Source organism: Electrophorus electricus, unplaced genomic scaffold (genome assembly GCF_041902795.1).
Source record: "Electrophorus electricus isolate QZ-2024a unplaced genomic scaffold, ASM4190279v1 Scaffold125, whole genome shotgun sequence".
NCBI lineage: Eukaryota > Metazoa > Chordata > Actinopteri > Gymnotiformes > Gymnotidae > Electrophorus > Electrophorus electricus.
Genome location: NW_027658407.1, coordinates 97382 through 115849, shown reverse-complemented (window position 1 = coordinate 115849; position 18468 = coordinate 97382). Strand labels below are relative to the sequence as shown.

Genomic DNA, 18468 nt, shown 5'->3' with positions numbered 1-18468 from the left:
GAGCCAGTGCATAATGCAAGAAAGAGTGAGATAACTGGGATTAACAAATGTCTACAAAAATGAATGTAAAACTTCACATTTGAAGCTTTGAAAAGCTAATACGATTAAAGACAGCTCCATATAGCATGATTTTAACAAAATGAAATATAAAGGATAGAAAAACAACAGGAACACACGTGTGAAGTGCCGACACCTTGCGTGTTACGTGAAATGGAACTAACAAGTAAAACCAAAACGATCGTGACAAATAGGATAAAGAAACACTTAGTTTTAATAAACAAACAAACACTGAACAAAATCAAAGACAGACAGCAATACCGGGTAAGCATTTACGGGAAAGGCAGCGTAGACGGCAAACACAGAGGGAGAGCACAAATGAGATATAAACAAACAAAACAGGAGCAAGGAGCTAGGTGTAACACAGGTTCTTATCACAAACACAATGAAAGACAAACACACTCTAACCAAAACAAAGCGAAACAAAGACCGACGAGAACTAACCAACAACCAAGAGAGACATATTATCAAACACATATCAACGAAGGCACAAGGAGAAACAAAAGCTAACCATAAGCGAGGAGAAACAATAACTGTCAAACAAGATACATAGGAACGTTTTTTTTTTTTATAAGACTATAATCAGGGATACATCAGAAACAGTTGGAGACAAAGGGGAGGAGACAGGCAACCATAGAGAATGACAAAACCCCAGAAGTTACTAGGTTGCCTGGGAAACGGGGAATGCTCCGGTCTGTAGACGTGACAGGCACACAGCATCATGGGAGTCACCTTGCTCCCCTCCACTCTCCTGACTGGATCCCACGTCAAAGATCAGAGCAGATGTCACATATATAAATATACACTGTCATGGCATGGCCCCCTCCTCCTAGACTCCTCGCTGTTTGTTTGACGTCACGTGTGTGTGTCTTCATTGCCACACCCCACCCATGTGTCATACCTGTCTCTGGTTATCTCCCTTGTTAATGTGAGAACTATGACAACAGTAGTCTCCGGTCAGACGTGGATTCCGATCGCTTTATGTACTCTTCAATGAAGGTGAAGGAGTCCCTCCACGAGGATCCCACTTTTGGGGTTGGAAATGGAATCAGGAAACTCCAATGACGATGAGCCCCTTGAGTCTAAGCCTTCACCCAGAGCACTCTCATCAGCAGTCTCATTCAGAAATACCTCACATTATTTTCAGACGTTTCCACTCGTACAACTGTCCTTCAGCATGACATTGATGTTGATTCTCATTCACCCATTAGACAACACCCATATCACACCAATCCCCAGAAATGTACATTGCTAAATCAAGAAACCAAGTATTTGTTAGAAAATCATCTTGCTATCCCTAGTGTTAGTGCCTGGTGTTCCCCATGCTTTCTGGTGCTAAAACCAGATGGCACATACCGCTTCTACACTGACTACAGAAAAATTAATGCAGTTATTGTTTCTGGTTCCTTCCCAATGCCTAGAATGGAGGATTGTGTGGATAAGGTGGGGTTCAGCTAGATTTGTAAGTAAGCTTGATTTACTTTAGGGATATTAGCAAGCTCCATTAACCTCTCATGCATCTGACATTTTGGCATTTGCTACCCCTGACTGTTTTCTACAATAGACGGTAATGCCTTTCAGTCTTAAAATGCCCTTCTACCTTTCAGCGTTTGATGATTATGATTTTAGATGACGTGCCTAACTGTGAAGTCTGTTTGGATGATGTGGTTGTGTATACCAAAACTTGGGAACAACATGTACAGTTGCTTGATCTTGTTTTTAAGAAGCTATTGGATGCCTCCATTGTGCTTAATCTTGAAAAATGTGATTTTGGTAAGAGTGAGGTTGCCTACTTGGGGAAACTGGTGGGTTGTGGTAGTGTGCGTCCTATTGATGCCAAAGTACAAGCAATCAAGTCTTTTCCTGCCCCAGAGATGAAAAGACAACTCCGACGCTTTTTGGGCATGGCAGGTTTTTATCGTTGCTTTTGTAGGAACTTCTCTGATGTTGTTTAACCCCTCACAAATTTGCTTTGTGACACCACCCTTTTTGAATGGTCACAACCCTGTCAAGATGCATTTGACTCAGTGAAAGCTGATTCAGCACTCCTGTTCTAGCAACCGCTGATTTTACTCGTCCTTTTACACTTGAGGTAGATGCCAGTGGTAGTGGAGCCGGTGCTGTCCTCCTGCAAGAGGACTCACAAGGTCTAGATCACCCTATTTGTAATTTTTCTAGAAAGTTTGTGAAACATCAGATGGCCTATAGCACTATTGAGAAGGAGGCCCTTGCGCTCCTCCTAGTGTTACAACATTTTGAGGTGTACCTTGGTGGTCGTCCGGGCCCCATTACCATATACACTGATCACAATCCGCTCGTGTTCTTGTAGAATATGGCTAATGCCAATCAACGCTTAATGCGTTGGTCTCTGATTAAACAAGTGTTTAATATTGACATCAAACATAAAAAGGGTTCAGAAAATGTAGTGGCAGATGCTCTTTCCAGATGTTGACGTTTTGGGTATGTTTTGTTGTTTGTGTATGGGGAGGGGTGTTACGGAAAGGTGTGTGTGTGTGTGTGTGTCAGTGAGAGAGGATAATGACTGTGTGTGTGTGTGTGAGAGGATTCTGATGGTATGTGTGTGTGCGCGCGCGTGTGCATGAGGATACTGACTGTGAGTGTGATGATATTGAGTGTGTGTGTGTGTGTGTGTGTGTGTGTGTGTGTGTGTGTGTGTGTGTGAGGATACTGACAGCGTGTGTGAGAGGATACTGACAACATCCTCTCATGCTGTGTGTGTGTGTGTGCTTGCGTGTGTGAGTGAGAGGATATTGACTGTGTGTGTGTCTGTGTGTGCCTGTGTGTATGTGAGAGAGAGAAAGTCAGTAACTCACTGTAGTTTCTCCAGTTTACAGTGTGGATCCTCCAGTAGAGCAGAGAGCTGCTTCACTCCTGAGTCTCCTGGTTTATTGTGGTTCAGATTCAGCTCTCTCAGGTGTGATGAGGGGTTTGACCTCAGAGCAGTGATGGAATGTGTGTGTCAGAAAGAGGAAGAGGGTAATAGCAATTATATCTGTGTGTATGTATTTGTGTGTGTGGGGATATTGACTCCATGTTTGTGTGTGCATGTGTGTGTGTGTGTGGATACTGAATGTGTACACGTGAGAGGATACTGACTGTGTGTTTGTGTGTGTGAGAGAGAGAGGGAGAGAGAGAGCTTAATGACAGTGTGTATTTGTGCGTGTGTGTTTGAGGATACTGACTGATGATATTGAGTGTGCGCATATGTGTGCGAGGATATTGGGTTTGACTGTATGTGTATGTATGTGTGCTTGTGTGTGTGTGTGTGTGTGTATATATAAAGAGACAGTAAATCAGTAACTCACTGTAGTTTCTCCAGTTTACAGTGTGGATCCTCCAGTAGAGCAGAGAGCTGCTTCACTCCTGAGTCACCTGGTTTATTGAAGTTCAGATTCAGCTCTCTCAGGTGTGATGAGGGGTTTGACCTCAGAGCTGAAGCCAGAGCAGCACAGCCTTCATCTGTAATACTGCAGTTATCCAGCCTGCAGAGAGAAGGAGAAAAACCCCTCACATTTACAGATCAGTACACGCACACACACCCTATGCTAATGAGCATGTGCGCACACACATGCTTACACAAATGCAAACACATAATCACAATCACACTGCCTCACCCCCACACAACCACACACACAAAAAGTTACAATGTGTGGTGTTGGGGGGGGGGGGTGACACACTGTGTGTGAGGTGTGTTAATTCAGAGCACTGTTAACAAGAAAATAAACAAATTAAAACTGCTTCTTTGTTAGCTCCACTGCTCACTAAGTTTGGAAACAGTCCCACAAGTCAACAGGCAAACAATACATTGACAGTGCAAACTGAATTACTATAAACTGATCAAAGACACTAACAGTATAAACAGCCACTGATTCAGACACTAAAGTATTGGAGGACAGACAGAAGTGTCATGGTACAGCCCCTAACCCCTCAAATGTGTGCGTGTGCGTGTCTGTCCGTATTGCCACGCCCTCTTGTGTTGTGCACCTGATCCTTGTTGTGTGTAATTGTCATGAGTGTATATAAGTCTCGTGTCGTATCGTCAAGGTTGTCGGTGTTTGACCTATGTAGTGTGTTTGTGTGTGTTGAGTTGTGCTTATGATTAAAATGTATGTTATGTTTAACGTGCCTCGTCCCCGCATCCTCCTTAACCTGTTAAACATCACAGAAGGGTGAATACAATTTTATAATCATGGAGTTCCATATTCCTGTGGAGGAAACTGAACAAAACTGTTAGTTTGTGTAACAGAGAAAGAAGCAGTGTGATGATATTGTGCAGAGATTAAGTGCAGGCAGTTCACACTGAGCAGTGGGGAGTGATATCCACACAAACCCCAGAAGAGGAGAAAGCCCTGGATATACTGGCTCATCAGTGTCTCTTAGGATAAGAGGAGGAACTGATGTGTGTGGAGAAGAATGTCCATCTCCATCCCCTCAGCCTGTCTCTCCACAGTACCCTTCACCTGCTCTAGTCCTGCTGCATCTGCTGGGTGTCTCAGGCAGGACCCAGCTGAAGATCACCACTTGAGCCTGAGAGAGCAGCGTTTGTGGGTGCAGCCAGGAGCTCATATTAATAGAAGACGAGAAGCTACTCTTTAACAAAGTTGCTCTTTTAGAGACACACTATGCAAGGCCTTCAATATCAGTTTCAATAATCTTGAACAAGGGAAATGTAAAATATTACCATGTATTCACTGAATAAACATGGATCAAAGATAAATAAATAAAGATTTATTTATTTAGTAAAGACTTGCTTAGTAAACTATGATTATTTTCAGACACAACAGTGACTAGTCAGAGAGAAGACCTGTCATTTCTTTTTTTAAACAGTTTTAAGGGATTGCTTATATTTGCCAGGTGTCACGGTTGGCCGGGCATCCAGAAGGAGGGACACGCCCACTCCTGCTAGGGAGCGCACTACATCCCTGCCTTGTTCCCAGTCCCCTGCCTACTAATCACCTTCACCTGTCCCGTGTTCTCTCTCTCTATTTAAACTCACAGGTCCTGAGAGAAAGCGCTGCACATTAGTGGAACGCCGGACTACTCACTTCCACCCTGTACATCGCTACACAGAGTGTTAGGACTGAGTATCGTTGATAATTTGTTGTGGTTTTTCACGTATTGACAATGCAGAATAAAGAGCACTTTGGCTCAACCTTGCCTTTCGCTTCCTCTGTGCCGCCACCATCACAACAGGTATTTATGTTTTCAGGTTTGTCCATCAGCTGGTTTGAATATGTGGACTATTATGGGTCATATACAGAAGACTGAACCCATTATTCTGAGTTGTAGTCCAAACTCTGGTCTATGTAGTTTTGTTCTCATCTTCCCCCACTGCTGTGCTCATCTTTGTTCTCACTGTCAGCGGGAGGGCAGGAGCAGAGTCCAGCGCTGGTTTGTATAAAATGGGAAAAAGTCTCATTTAAATACGAGGAACAACAACCAGTCCACAGTCCAAAAAGCAAACAGTGTTAACAGGCAAAGGTCAGCACTAGGAAGACCAAACAGCAGACTTTGGTAAAAAGGGCAGACACACAGAAACAGAAACATGTTCAGGAAAAGTGGAAAAAAAAAACAAGACTACTTTGCATACACCAGCTCAGAAATACAACTCAGATGAGTAATTTTCTAAAGTTAGTTACACATTCTCACCTACACTGGGCTACACAACAGAATTTACTCTAATATCTTTGTAATTATAATTAATTCAGGTAAATTTATTATGTTTTACACATGTTACATCTTGGCCTGCATCTGTTTCCATAACTGGCTGTGAAAATGTGAAAGAGAATGTTAATGTGGGTAAAAGAGAGATGGTTGTGTGTGTGTGTGTGTGTGTGTGTGTGTGTGTGTGTGTGTGTGTGTGTGTGTGTGTGTGTGTGTGTAAATTCTTTAGGATTACTGAGTGGTTCAGCTAACACCTTAAATAGTAATTAGGGTACATGATACATTAGTTACAAAGGGGTTTAGGAAACACTTACAAATTAACAAAAGTACCTTATGATGGATATCATGATGTACTAACACCAGTGCAGTAATGTGTTTATGAATGAAAATACTCACACAGCTTTTCTGGATGCTGTGACCACTGGAAGCAGTCTCAGTAGACATTCCTCTGATGGGTCATATTTACTCAGGTCAAACTCATCCAGCTCCTCTTCTGAGTTCAGCAACACAAACACCAGAGCTGACCACTGAGCTGGAGAGAGACTGGCTCCATGGAGACAATGGTCACCTCCTCTGCTTAGGTATGTCTGGACTTCCTGTACTAGAGAATGATCCTTTAGTTCATTCAGACAGTGGAACAGATTGATGGATTTCTCTGGAGAGGGATTCTCCCTGATCTTCTCCTTGATGTAGTTGACTGTTTCCTCTTTGCTGTGAGAGCTTCTTTTCCTCTGTGTCAGTAGGCCTTGTAAGAGAGTCTGATTGGACTCCAGTGAGAGACCCAGAAGGAAGCGGAGGAAAAGGTCCAGATGTTCATTCTCACTCTGTAAGGCCTTGTCCACTGCATTCATAAGGAAGTCAGACATGGTTGATCTTTTAAAGAGACCTTTCTTTTGCTGTTTCAACACATTTTTTCTTTTTGGAGATGAAGGAGAGATATGCATATAAAGCAGCCAGAAACTCCTGAATGCTCAGATGCACAAAGCTGAACACCTTCCCCAGGTGAAGCCCAGACTCCTCTCTGAAGATTTGGGTACACACTCCTGAGTACAGTGACACTACTTTGACATCAATGCCACACTCTCTTAGGTCTTCCTCATAGAAGATCAGGTTGCCCTTTTCCAGCTGTTGGAAAGCCAGTTTTCCCAGTGCCAGAATTGTCTTTTTAGTCTGTTGAGGATCAGTGTCAGTGTTTCCATGGTACTTTCTATCCTTGTGTTTGATCTGAAAGATCAGAAAGTGTGTGAACATTTGAGTCAGAGTCTTGGGGATCTCTCCACTCTCTGCTTCACCCAACATTCTCTCTAGAACAGTGGCTGCAATCCAACAGAAGACTGGAATGCGACACATGATGTAGAGGCTTCTTGATGACTTCATGTGTGTGATGATTTTGTTGGCCAGGCTCTGATCACTGATTCTCTTCCTGAAGTACTCCTCTTTCTGAGGGTCACTGAACCCTCGTACCTCTGTTACCTGATCAACACACTCAGGAGGGATCTGATTGGCTGCTGCAGGTCGAGAGGTTATCCAGAAGAGAGCAGAGGGAAGCAGATTCCCCTTGATGAGGTTTGTCAGCAGCACATACACCGAGGTCGACTCTGTTACATTCCACAAGTTCTCATTGTTCTGGAAATCTAGAGGAAGTCGACACTCATCCAGACCATCAAAGATGAAAATGACTTTGTAAGCATCACAGTGTATTAATTGTAATTGTTTTGTTTCTGGGAAAAAGTGATGAAGCAGATCCATCAGACTGAACATTTTCTCCTTCATCAAATTCAGCTCCCTAAAAGGAAGTGGAAATATGAAGAGGACGTCCTGATTTGCTCTTCCTTCAGCCCAGTCCAGAATGAACTTCTGAACAGAGACCGTTTTCCCAATTCCAGCAACTCCTTTAGTCAGCACTCTTCTGATGGGTTTGTCTTTAAAGAGGTCATTGCATTTGATGGGTGTCTCCTGTGTTGCTGGTCTCCTGGATGCTGTCTCAATCTGTCTCACCTCGTGTTCATTATTGACCTCCCCACTCCCTCCCTCTGTGATGTAGAGCTCTGTGTAGATCTCATTCAGAAGAGTTGAGCTTCCTTGTTGGGAAATTCCTTCATTAATTATTTTAAATGTATCCATTAGTTTGTGTTTGAGATTTCGTTGATATTCAGAGAATAGCTCTAATAAACAGAAGAACATGATCACAAATATTTTATTTTCTTGTTATCTTTGATGTTGAAGTTTATCAAAACCATTTATCAAAACCATGAAACACTTTGCACAAACACAGAGGACAAAATTTAGTTATAGTGATACTGTCATCATAAAGCCATGATCCAGAGCTCTTACTGGTCTGTAGTGTGTTAGCGAGGTCTATCTGGTTCATGTTCCCCAGCACATGCAGTGTGATCTTCAGCGCCCCCTCTCTGGCACTGCTCTGATCCTCCTCATCCTCCATCTCTCTCTCAGAGCATGCTGGGTAATCTGGACTCAGCAGCTTCTTAAACTTCTTCAGCTCCTTCTTCACCGGAGAGACGACTTTGTGCTCCAGCTCCTGGTTAGGAATAAACAGCAACAGACAATCAAAAAAACACCACCATGTTACAGAGAGAGATCACTACATGATTTTGTTTCATGATGGAGAACATTCTGGCAGTGTTTGGGTAGTTACTTAAAAAAAGTAATGCATTACTCATCACTTATCTAAAATTGTAATGGGATTACTGTACTCATTACTTAATGGAAAAAGTAATCTTATTACTTCTGTTACATCCTAAAACCCAAATATACTAGAAATCACCCCCACACTTACATACCTTGAATATGGACTTCAATTGTTTTCTGTAGGTGAGTTCTGCTTTTTCTCTTTGTACACTGTGGACAAACACAACAGAGCTTTATGGAGGAATATGTAGCACATTCATACCTGCACAACACATGATTATACAGACAAGTAGATATTATACAAGATTATATATTATCAACACTTGTGTTTCTGCATTTCATAATAGATCTGTGATGCTGCCTGGTGTGCGGCAGCAGAAAGGATCAGGATGCAGGTGTGAGTGTAGAAACTCAAAAAGGCATTTAATAGAAAGTGAAAGTAAAGCAAATGTGCTAAACACACTCAGCCACAAGAAAACAAAGGTCAACAAACAAGAACAGGAAGACAGGAAACAGGAGAAGTATATACATGGAGGAATCTGGGAAGAGAACAATGCAGAGACTAAGGACAAGTGGCTGAAATGGCAGGTGGAGTTAGGTCAGAAAGTGGCAGGAATGGTGGGTGGAGTTAGGCTGAAAAGTGGCAGGAATGGTGGGAGGAGTTAGGCTGGGGAGTGGCAGGAATGGTGGGAGCAGTTAGGCTGGGGAGTGGCAGGAATGGTGGGAGGAGTTAGGCTGGGGAGTGGCAGGAATGGTGGGTGGAGTTAGGCTGGAGAGTGGCAGGAATGGTAGGTGGAATTAGGCTGGGGAGTGGCAGGAATGGTGGGTGGAGTTAGGCTGGGCAGTGGCAGGAATGGTGGGAGGAGTTAGGCTGGAAAGTGGCCGGAATGGTGGGAGGAGTTAGGCTGGGGCTTTGGCAGGAATGGTGGGTGGAGTTAGGCTGGGGAGTGGCAGGAATGGTGGGAGGAGCAGGGAGAAGGACAACACACAGATGCAACAATAAACAAAGGACGACACGGGAAAGCAAAACAGACAAAAGGGCTCCTTTACAAGATGATTTGTTAGAAAATAAGTACATTTTATTTATAGAGCACATTTACCACAACAGCAATGATCAAAGTGCTGTGGAAAGTTAGGAAAAATATCTTAACAAAAACCTGTGAAATGTAAAACAAAAGGAAATGTGCCATCAAACATAAACATGGACAGAGAAATGAAAATGTCAGAGTAAAAAGAAGTGTTTGAAATCTGCACAAGAGGGAGCAGAGCTGATATTCAGAGAAGGACTGTTCCACAGCCTCAGTGCTGCAACTGAACAGACACAGTCACACTTCAGCTTCAGTCGAGACTGTGGAACAGACACAGTCACACTTCAGCTTCAGTCGAGACTGTGGAACAGACACAGTCACACTTCAGCTTCAGTCGAGACTGTAGAACAGACACAGTCACACTTCAGCTTCAGTCGAGAATGTAGAACAGACACAGTCACACTTCAGCTTCAGTCAAGACTGTGGAACAGACACAGTCACACTTCAGCTTCAGCCGAGATTTTAGAACAGCCAACAGCTGATCTGAACAACTCTGAGTGCCAGTGAGTAGATGACTTGTTCCTAAGCATGAACAAAGAATTTGATTTTGGGAAATTTCTCTGAACTTGTAAAAATTATTCCTAATAACAGAATTGATTTGCTGATCAAATCTGAGCTCTGGATCAAAGATAACACCAAGATTTTTGTATTTCTAGGAATAATACAAGCAGATTAATCAACTGTTACACAAGTGTTAACCCCTCACTATCTATGTTTACATGTACACCCATGATCTTATATTAGTCTACAACTGTCTTACTTAGATATGATCATGTTAATATTACAGTCTGATTGTTATAGTGTGACATAGTGTCTTAGTTGACCTAAGCTTAGGCTGATTAAAACACGTGTTCTAGAATAATATTAGCCAGACTATGTGCACATGTAAACACACACTGATCCACGGACTAAACATTTGTGCTACATTTCTGGCAAAGCCTGATAAACATATTATACATATATTGTACATACATTGTTTTATATATATATATATATATATATATATATATATATATATATATATATATAGAGAGAGAGAGAGAGAGAGAGAGCGAGAGAGAGAGAGAGAGAGAGAGAGAGAGCGAGAGAGATAAAGAGAGAGAGAGATATTTCCTTATGTACCCCTGTTTTTTTCCCTCAGTTTGGACAGAGCACTCTCAAACCATTTCACTGCGAGTTATCTATGTACATGACAAATAAACCAAACTTGAAACTTAAACTGTAATCAAGAGAGTTTGTTTTTGTCTTGTCATTAAAAGAGGAGCTCAGCAATGTTCGGTAACAGCATTACTACTGTAACTAAATCCAGCTCATCTACCTACAGCTTGATCCTGCCCCAACTCCTCTTCTTAAGTGTTCTTCTGCTATTTCTCCCATGTCTTCTCATTAATGCTTCCCTTCGGATTCTGTCCCTACAGCTCTCAAAACCTCAGCTTTAACTGCCATTCTTTATAAAACAGGACTAAATGCTGCACTACTTGATAATTACTGACCCATTTCCAGTCTCCCCTGTCTAATCAGGGTTCCAGCCTCTCAACTGCAATCTTTCTTAAATACTCAGGATCTATTTGAACCTTTCCAATCTGACTTCCATACTATGCACAACACTGAGAGAGCCCTGTTACATGGTTTCAATGATCCCCTTCTCTCTACTGACTCTGGTGCCCTGTGTGTTCTCCTCCTTCTAGATCTTCTAGATAGAAGTGCTGTGTTTGACACAATTAAACCATAACATACTTATCAGCTGCCTCTCAGACATTGGGATAACTAATACAGTTCAAGAATGGTTTATCTCCTATATCTCTAATAGATCACATTTTGTCACACTTGGTAAACACAAATCACACACTGTTATCGTTACCCAAGATGTTCTCTAGGGATCGGTGCCTGGTCCTCTCCTATTTAATCGATATGTTGCCCCTTGGTCAGATTATCCGCAGGCATGGTCTCCGTTTCCACTGTTATGCTGATGACACTCAGATTTATAGTAACACCAAAGGTAACACTACCTTACCACTTCCTGCTTTACTCTCTTGTATCAAAGATCTCAAACAGTGGATGAACATAAACTTCCTAGAGTTAAATCCTTACAAAATAAAATTTTAGTTATTGGTTCTAAATCCATAATCGCTAAATTAACTGATTTTAAACTCAGTCTAGATGGGTCTTGGTCAAATCATCAACTGCATTTTGGAACTTTGGTGTACTCCTTACTCTTTCAACCCCACATCATGTCAATGGTTAAAAATGCCTTTTTTTTTACAGTCACAATATCAGTAGACTTAGGCCCATGCTCTCCAGACAAGGTGCTGAAACTCTGGTTCATGCTTTCATCACATCCCATCTTGATTACTGCAACTCTCTCTTCATTTACATCCCAGAATTCTCTTAGATGTTAAAAAATGTCAGCCCACAACACCCCAATTCTACATCAGTTACACTGGCTCCCTGTCCCTCAACACATTCAGTATAAACTCGTCCTGCTTACATTCAAAGCTCTGCATGGTCTTGCACCTCCCTACTTAGCTGAACTCCTACATCCATACTGCTCCACCCATACACTTAGGTCTTCTGATGCAGGTCTTCTCTCTATCCATAAGTTAAGATTGGTCTCTGTAGGGGCAGATATTTTAGTGTCATGGCCTCAAAACTAAAACTATGGATGAACTGATGGAGCTCATGAAGGGCTTCATAATGAGCTGAGTGAGTTTGATCAGGTGGGATTGGGAGTGAGGAACACTGTCCTAAACCAGGAGATCATCAACTCTCATCAGAACACTCTCCCTCTCTGAAGTGTAAGTGGAGGACTCCATCTTACCTGAGCTCAGGAGAACAGTCACATTCCCTACATCATCCTAACCTGAGCTCAGTAGAACAGTCACATTCCCTACATCATCCTTACCTGAGCTCAGTAGAACAGTCACATTCCCTACATCATCCTTACCTCAGCTCAGTAGAACAGTCACATTCCCTACATCATCCTTACCTGAGCTCAGTAGAACAATCACATTCCCTACATCATCCTTACCTGAGCTCAGTAGGACACACTCCCTCTCTGAACTGACGTTTAGGGTCCATCGACTTGTCACTCTTCATGGACACACAGCTGGGTTCCGGGGAGTCTGATCTCTTACCCTGTATCAGACTAACATACACAATTAAAAACATATTGTTTTAATGCCAAAATACTAATGTGTGTATAAATGGTGCAAATATAAATTAATATGTATTTATCTCTATCGATGGTCTATCAAGACCATCACCTCTCATCAGAACACGTTCCCTCTCTGAAGTGTAAGTAGAGGACTCCATCTTACCTGAGCTCTGGAGAACAGTCACATTCCCTACATCATCTTTACCTGAGCTCAGAAGGATACACTCCGTCTCTGAAGTGTACCGGAGGACTCACTCTTACCTGAGCTCAGTAGAACAGTCACATTCCCTACGTCATCCTTACCTGAGTTCAGTAGGATACACTCCCTCTCTGAACTGTAATGGAATGTCCATTGACTGGTCACTCTTCATGGATACACTGCTGGGTTCCGGGGAGTCTGATCTCTTACCCTGAATCAGACAAACATACACAATTAAAAAGATATTATTTTAAGGCCAAAATACTAATGTGTGTATAAATGGTGCAAATATAAATTAATATGTATTTATGTCTATCGTTGCGATTTTTATTGAATGTTTTTTAAAGAATTCATACAAAGATGTTGAAAACACTAAATTCATTATTATGTTTCTTGTTATTTACTAAGTGATCTTCAAGTTGACCAGAGTTATACCAGAGAGCAACTTTACATTACATTAAGCTGGTCTTAAACTTTCTGAAGTTTATACTTATCTTTCATCTTTGTATTATGCATTGTGTCTCTGTCTCAGTAGAGACAACTATTTCTGGCAGTATCTGATTTAAGATTGTTACCTGCTGGTACTATTCAAGGGTTTTGTGAATGGATATCAAAGCACTTTTAAGAGGTCTGTGTGGCTAAGAACATCTACTAAATGCAATAAATATAGATTTATTCAGATATCCCAAGTAAATAAGTGCACAAACCTATGCACTGCAAGTATGTTTATTTATGTTCTCTCACCTGTCTCTTTTCTGTGTGTGCTGTTCCCCAGAGACACGTATTTTGGAGGTCATGTCTCCTCCTACAGATTATAGCTGTACACCTGCAAACACGCACATGCAGATTAATAATCAGAACACATATTCAATTACAATATTTACATTTACTGCATATGGCAGACACCCTTGTCCAGAGAGACTTACAGAAGTGATTTGTTGTGTCGCTACAAAAAACATAAATAAAGCACCTTTGTAAGTCGCTCAGGATAAGAGTGTCTGCTAAATTTTATAAATGCAAATGTAAACATCCTCATGTGAGCACAGAGATGTTAGTGTCAAGATCACTACCAGGCTAAAGCCCTGGCTAAACTGCAAAAGAGGGCAGTAAAGATGTGTTTTTATAATAAGTGCATACTCCAAATCACTGTGACACAAATAAACAGCGCAGAACTTCATAAATTATTAGCTAGATTTACATGCGCACCGTTGGTACAATAGTAGTCTGACACTGTTAGTTGAACTAACACACGATCGTATAAAATCACTGTCTTAGCCAGTTCAAAACACGTAGCCGAGTTGGACGTGTAAACATGTTCTGTCAGATCTACTGGTTCACAGTCCGAACTGCAGCCAAGATCTCCGTTTAACGAGTCACGACCAAGACATTCACGCGCTTTAATCAATCACGATCAAGACATTCACGCGCTTTAACGAAGCACGACCAAGACATTCACGCTTTAGCTCGGAATGCGCCTATAAGCGAAACATTACAGTATTTTCTCGCTTAATGTTCTCAAAAGAGAAACAGTCATTCATGTTTTTAAGAGCTTTGGTGTAGACAGGCACCTTTACTAACTTTATAAGTACAAAATATAGTTTATTAAAATGAGCAAATAATGCATAAAGTTTAAACTGTAATCTTACAGCACTAAAACAAACTCAAAAACGTGGGTGTAGTGAACAGTATCACTCCAAAGTGGAAAAGAAGACAGAGGCAGGAAAAATGTGTTCTATAAGTGCATAGTGGGTCACAGACTAACTCAATCACTGTCATACAAAGAAACAGTGTCGAAATATCACTTAATAATATTACTAATAAATATTATAAATATTACTTCTTTAGTTACACTGACATGCACACTACTGGTACAATACTAACCTCACACTGTCAGTCTAATTACGACATGATCGTGTAAACAGCACGGTCTTAGCCTGATAAAACAACTAGTCTACATCTAGTTGGACACCTAAACACTTACTGTTAGATCTACTGGCTCACAGTCCGAGACATTTGTGACACTTCCTGCAGTACGACGCCTGTTCTATTTGCGCAGTTTGTTTCTGCGGAGAGGACAAAATAGAAATATATGAAGTATATAGTGCGTTTATTAGTACTTTTTATACAGTTCATGTAAACATGTTGATTCGGAACAATTTCTTAGATGAGCCTAGAACGACTTTAGTTTGGTTATTCTGAATCAGACGACCTCAGTTCTATTGCTCTATTTCGCGTAAACGAAGACACCTACTGCAACAGAATAGCGGCTAAAAGCTTTACGTTTTCAGACATTAACCTCGTTAATATTCAATTCTGTTAATATTAAATTTAAGAACTTGTTCTTTGAGTAGTATAAGTTCATATAATTCTTGATTGACAGCTCAGATTCAGATACTCAACGGCTTTGTTTTCTAAAGATATTTGCATTCCGCTTCTTAAAATGGAGCACAAAAATTTCACTTTCGCGTTAAACCGGACTGAACCGGTTTTGTCAAGGATAATTGTTTTTTAGGGGCCGGACTGCTGTGACCAGTCACAACACTTTATCCAACCTTCTGCGGGAGAGAGAAATCAGAGCTACAGTATAGAACTGTATTTAAATAACACAGAATAGCGTAGAACAGTGACAGTAAATTACCAGTGGATTTTGACTGTGGGAGAATTTTGTTTGTCATGGAGCTTATACAGCACAGCTGTTCTGAGCAGACGTTTACTTAGGTTTTCACACACACACTCACACACACAAACACACACACACACACACACACACACACACACACACACACACACACACACACACACACACACACAGAGAGAGAGACAGGTTATTAGTTTGTGTGTAATACCTATTCTGTGCTCACAAACTCTATATAAAATGACTATTTTTTGTCATTAAGTTTCGTTTCTAGCATACACTCGCCTGAGATGACAGTTCAAACCATTTTGAGTGTTTGAATTAACCATTTTAAAATGGTATCTTGGGTCTCTCCTCTGCTGATCGCCATGTCCAGAGCATATGCCCAGTGATGTAGTGGTATAAGACAGTATGTGAACGTTTAGTTTGTGCCAAGACATGTATCTGAGAAGAAGACGAGCCAAAGACGTTAATCAGGCAGATCTATTTACTAGTAGGTAACATCTAAGGTCAAGGTTATGATGGAGCTGTAGACATAAGTGAATGTTTTAAGGGACTTCAGACAAAAATTCTGAATAAAAGGTCAAAACACCACAAGGGACATAATCTGCATTAATTGGCAAAAGCGCAAAATCAAACATCTGTTTTGTTTTTTGTTTTTTTCACACAGTATTGACGTGTAACTCGCAGCATTCACGGATCTCCTTTGCTCGCATGCAAAATCTACATGTGCTCACTCATATTTGCTCTGCTCTCGCTTACATTTACTTTGCTCTGCTACAAAACTGCTTGCACGTGTTTAGATATATCCTGCTCTTACACAAACTTGCTCTTCTGCACACACAAACACATACTGTACGCTCGCGAATGTTTTTGTGTTCTTGCGCACAAGAACACAATTATTTAATTTCATTATTATTAACTGTGAATGAAAAGGAAAGTCATTCATGATCATGATACAAATGTTATTATAAAACAGTTAGAACTTTAAAATAATTGCGGCACATTCATATACATAATATTATGTGCCATTTCACAAAACAAAAATATGAATGTATTTAACACATATTGTTCTTATACTGTATAATATGTATGACTGTGGAATTTGCTCAAATAGATAAAGAAATAATATGATTTGAACTTACAGTAATATGCTCTGCTATATAAAGGAAAATTACCAATCTGCTATCATTTAGTGTTAGTAACCAACTTTGGTAGAGTACAAATTCAGTCATTAGCCACATTATTTACCACTAATATCTGTAGCTCTGAAATTGACCACCTTGTGGTTTCCGTTACGTCTCCTTCATGATCATGTTTATCAGAGGCATGACAATGGTTTTACTGCTTGATAAAAGGCAGACACTTAAAGTCAAATTGCCACTGCTGGCGTTACTGCGTCAGCGAACTGTTCCACTAAGACGCATTAATGTAATTATGACATCACAACCTAAGGAAAGTGTAAGTTATTTAAAAGCGTTCCAACACACTAAATACCTACATGCTTTTCTGAAGGAGGACAAGGTGATTTTCAAGGTATAGTCCGACCAGAATTATTGGATATTCTAATAGTTTTCAGCAATAGTATCAATATTACTTGCATTATTTATTATATCATTAAATTAAGTGCGCCGTTAATTATAGAAATATCTAAAATATTTTATAGTATCCGTGTATCCCCTGGATTCAGGAACGATCGTGAAAGGCCAAATTAAATCAATAGAGAAACATGATGAGTTTTCCTCAACATGGGAAATTGTTGACCAGGAACAAAACGTGGACACTAAAAGAAATGACGCAGGTATGCAATTTTACTGCCAAGCTGAAAATATAATATTTGTCTGTCTGAACATCCATCCGATCTGTTTGCTCTTTTTTTTAATCCAGACGATATCCGAGCTGCAGAAGGACAACTTTAACCTGCGTATGCGTATATGCTTCCTCAAGTATGAGGGCGGCTCGCAGAAGTGCAGCAGTTGTACAGAACAGATTTACAACGCGGCAGAGGAGCGTTTCCCAGTGGCGACGCAGCAAAACTTAGACGTGAGGAGACCCGAGTCTAGTTTTTGTAATCAGAGCCGGTTAATTGAGCGGACGAGACTGGGGACACTTGTTAATCACACTCCGCACCTAGATAAATGGAGGGCGCTAAAAAATCTAAATACAACTTGAAAAGGCAATAAATTGACCTTCTCAAATGCATAAATTATTCTGCCCAAGCCTCTTTATTCTCTTCCTTTTTAGAATAGTTTTAACTGCTACTGCAGTAGCAGGACCAGACACGTGTCTTGAATTGAATTATTTCTTCATTTCACGTAGTGCTCTTCATCCACCTGTCAGGAGCTGAGCAGGTGCAGAGAGGAACTGGAGAAGATGGAAGCGCTTTTCCATCAAGAGAAGACGCTCCGCCTACAGCTAGAGAACCAGCTACAAGCCTACACATTACAAGACCCGCCCTCTGAGGATCAGAGCCAATCAAAGGAAACTTTTGAAGAGCTGCACAGGTCGGTACAGGCCTATATTTAATTCTGATAAGAAACATTGTTCATGGAAGATTTCCCAGTTAGAAACTCGGGCTGTTTCTCCAGGACAACCACATCAAAACAACAAAATTATTTGACATATTTCCATTTTAAATGCTAATTTCTGACCACTTAAGTTAAACCTTAGGGCCTTCATTAAACAATAATAATCCTTAGCTAGTAAATCGCTGTACTTTAATTATAGAAGAAATTATCCTTAGAAATGCTTTGTTTTTTATTCTTAGCAAAAGACAATTATATTATAGTACCTAGTCCTGAGCTGGCACACACCATTCTAATGTCACAGTGATTTCAGTGGAGTTTCTCCATGTAGTTCCATGTAATTGGAATGTAATTCCAAGATGAATCTGTGTGCAGAGAGTCCATCTCATAGCTCTAAATGAACATGTGAAATAAAATGTAGCCTAATCGAGTGTGTGTGTGATGGCTGTCAGGTACATAGAACAGCTGCAGGGGGA

General features: G+C 40.9%; 1 long non-coding RNA gene and 1 pseudogene across 1 annotated transcript in view; both read right to left on the bottom strand.

Moving 5' to 3' along the window:
* Positions 1-14860, bottom strand: part of LOC118240654 (uncharacterized) — a 44327-nt gene extending 29467 nt beyond the window's left edge. Inside the window, exon 1 of the long non-coding RNA XR_014120369.1 lies at positions 14814-14860. This is a non-coding gene — a long non-coding RNA (uncharacterized LOC118240654). The remainder of the gene's footprint in view (positions 1-14813) is intronic.
* LOC145654136 (NLR family CARD domain-containing protein 3-like) lies at positions 3766-8460 on the bottom strand (annotated as a pseudogene).
* Positions 14861-18468: the final 3608 nt, after the last annotated feature.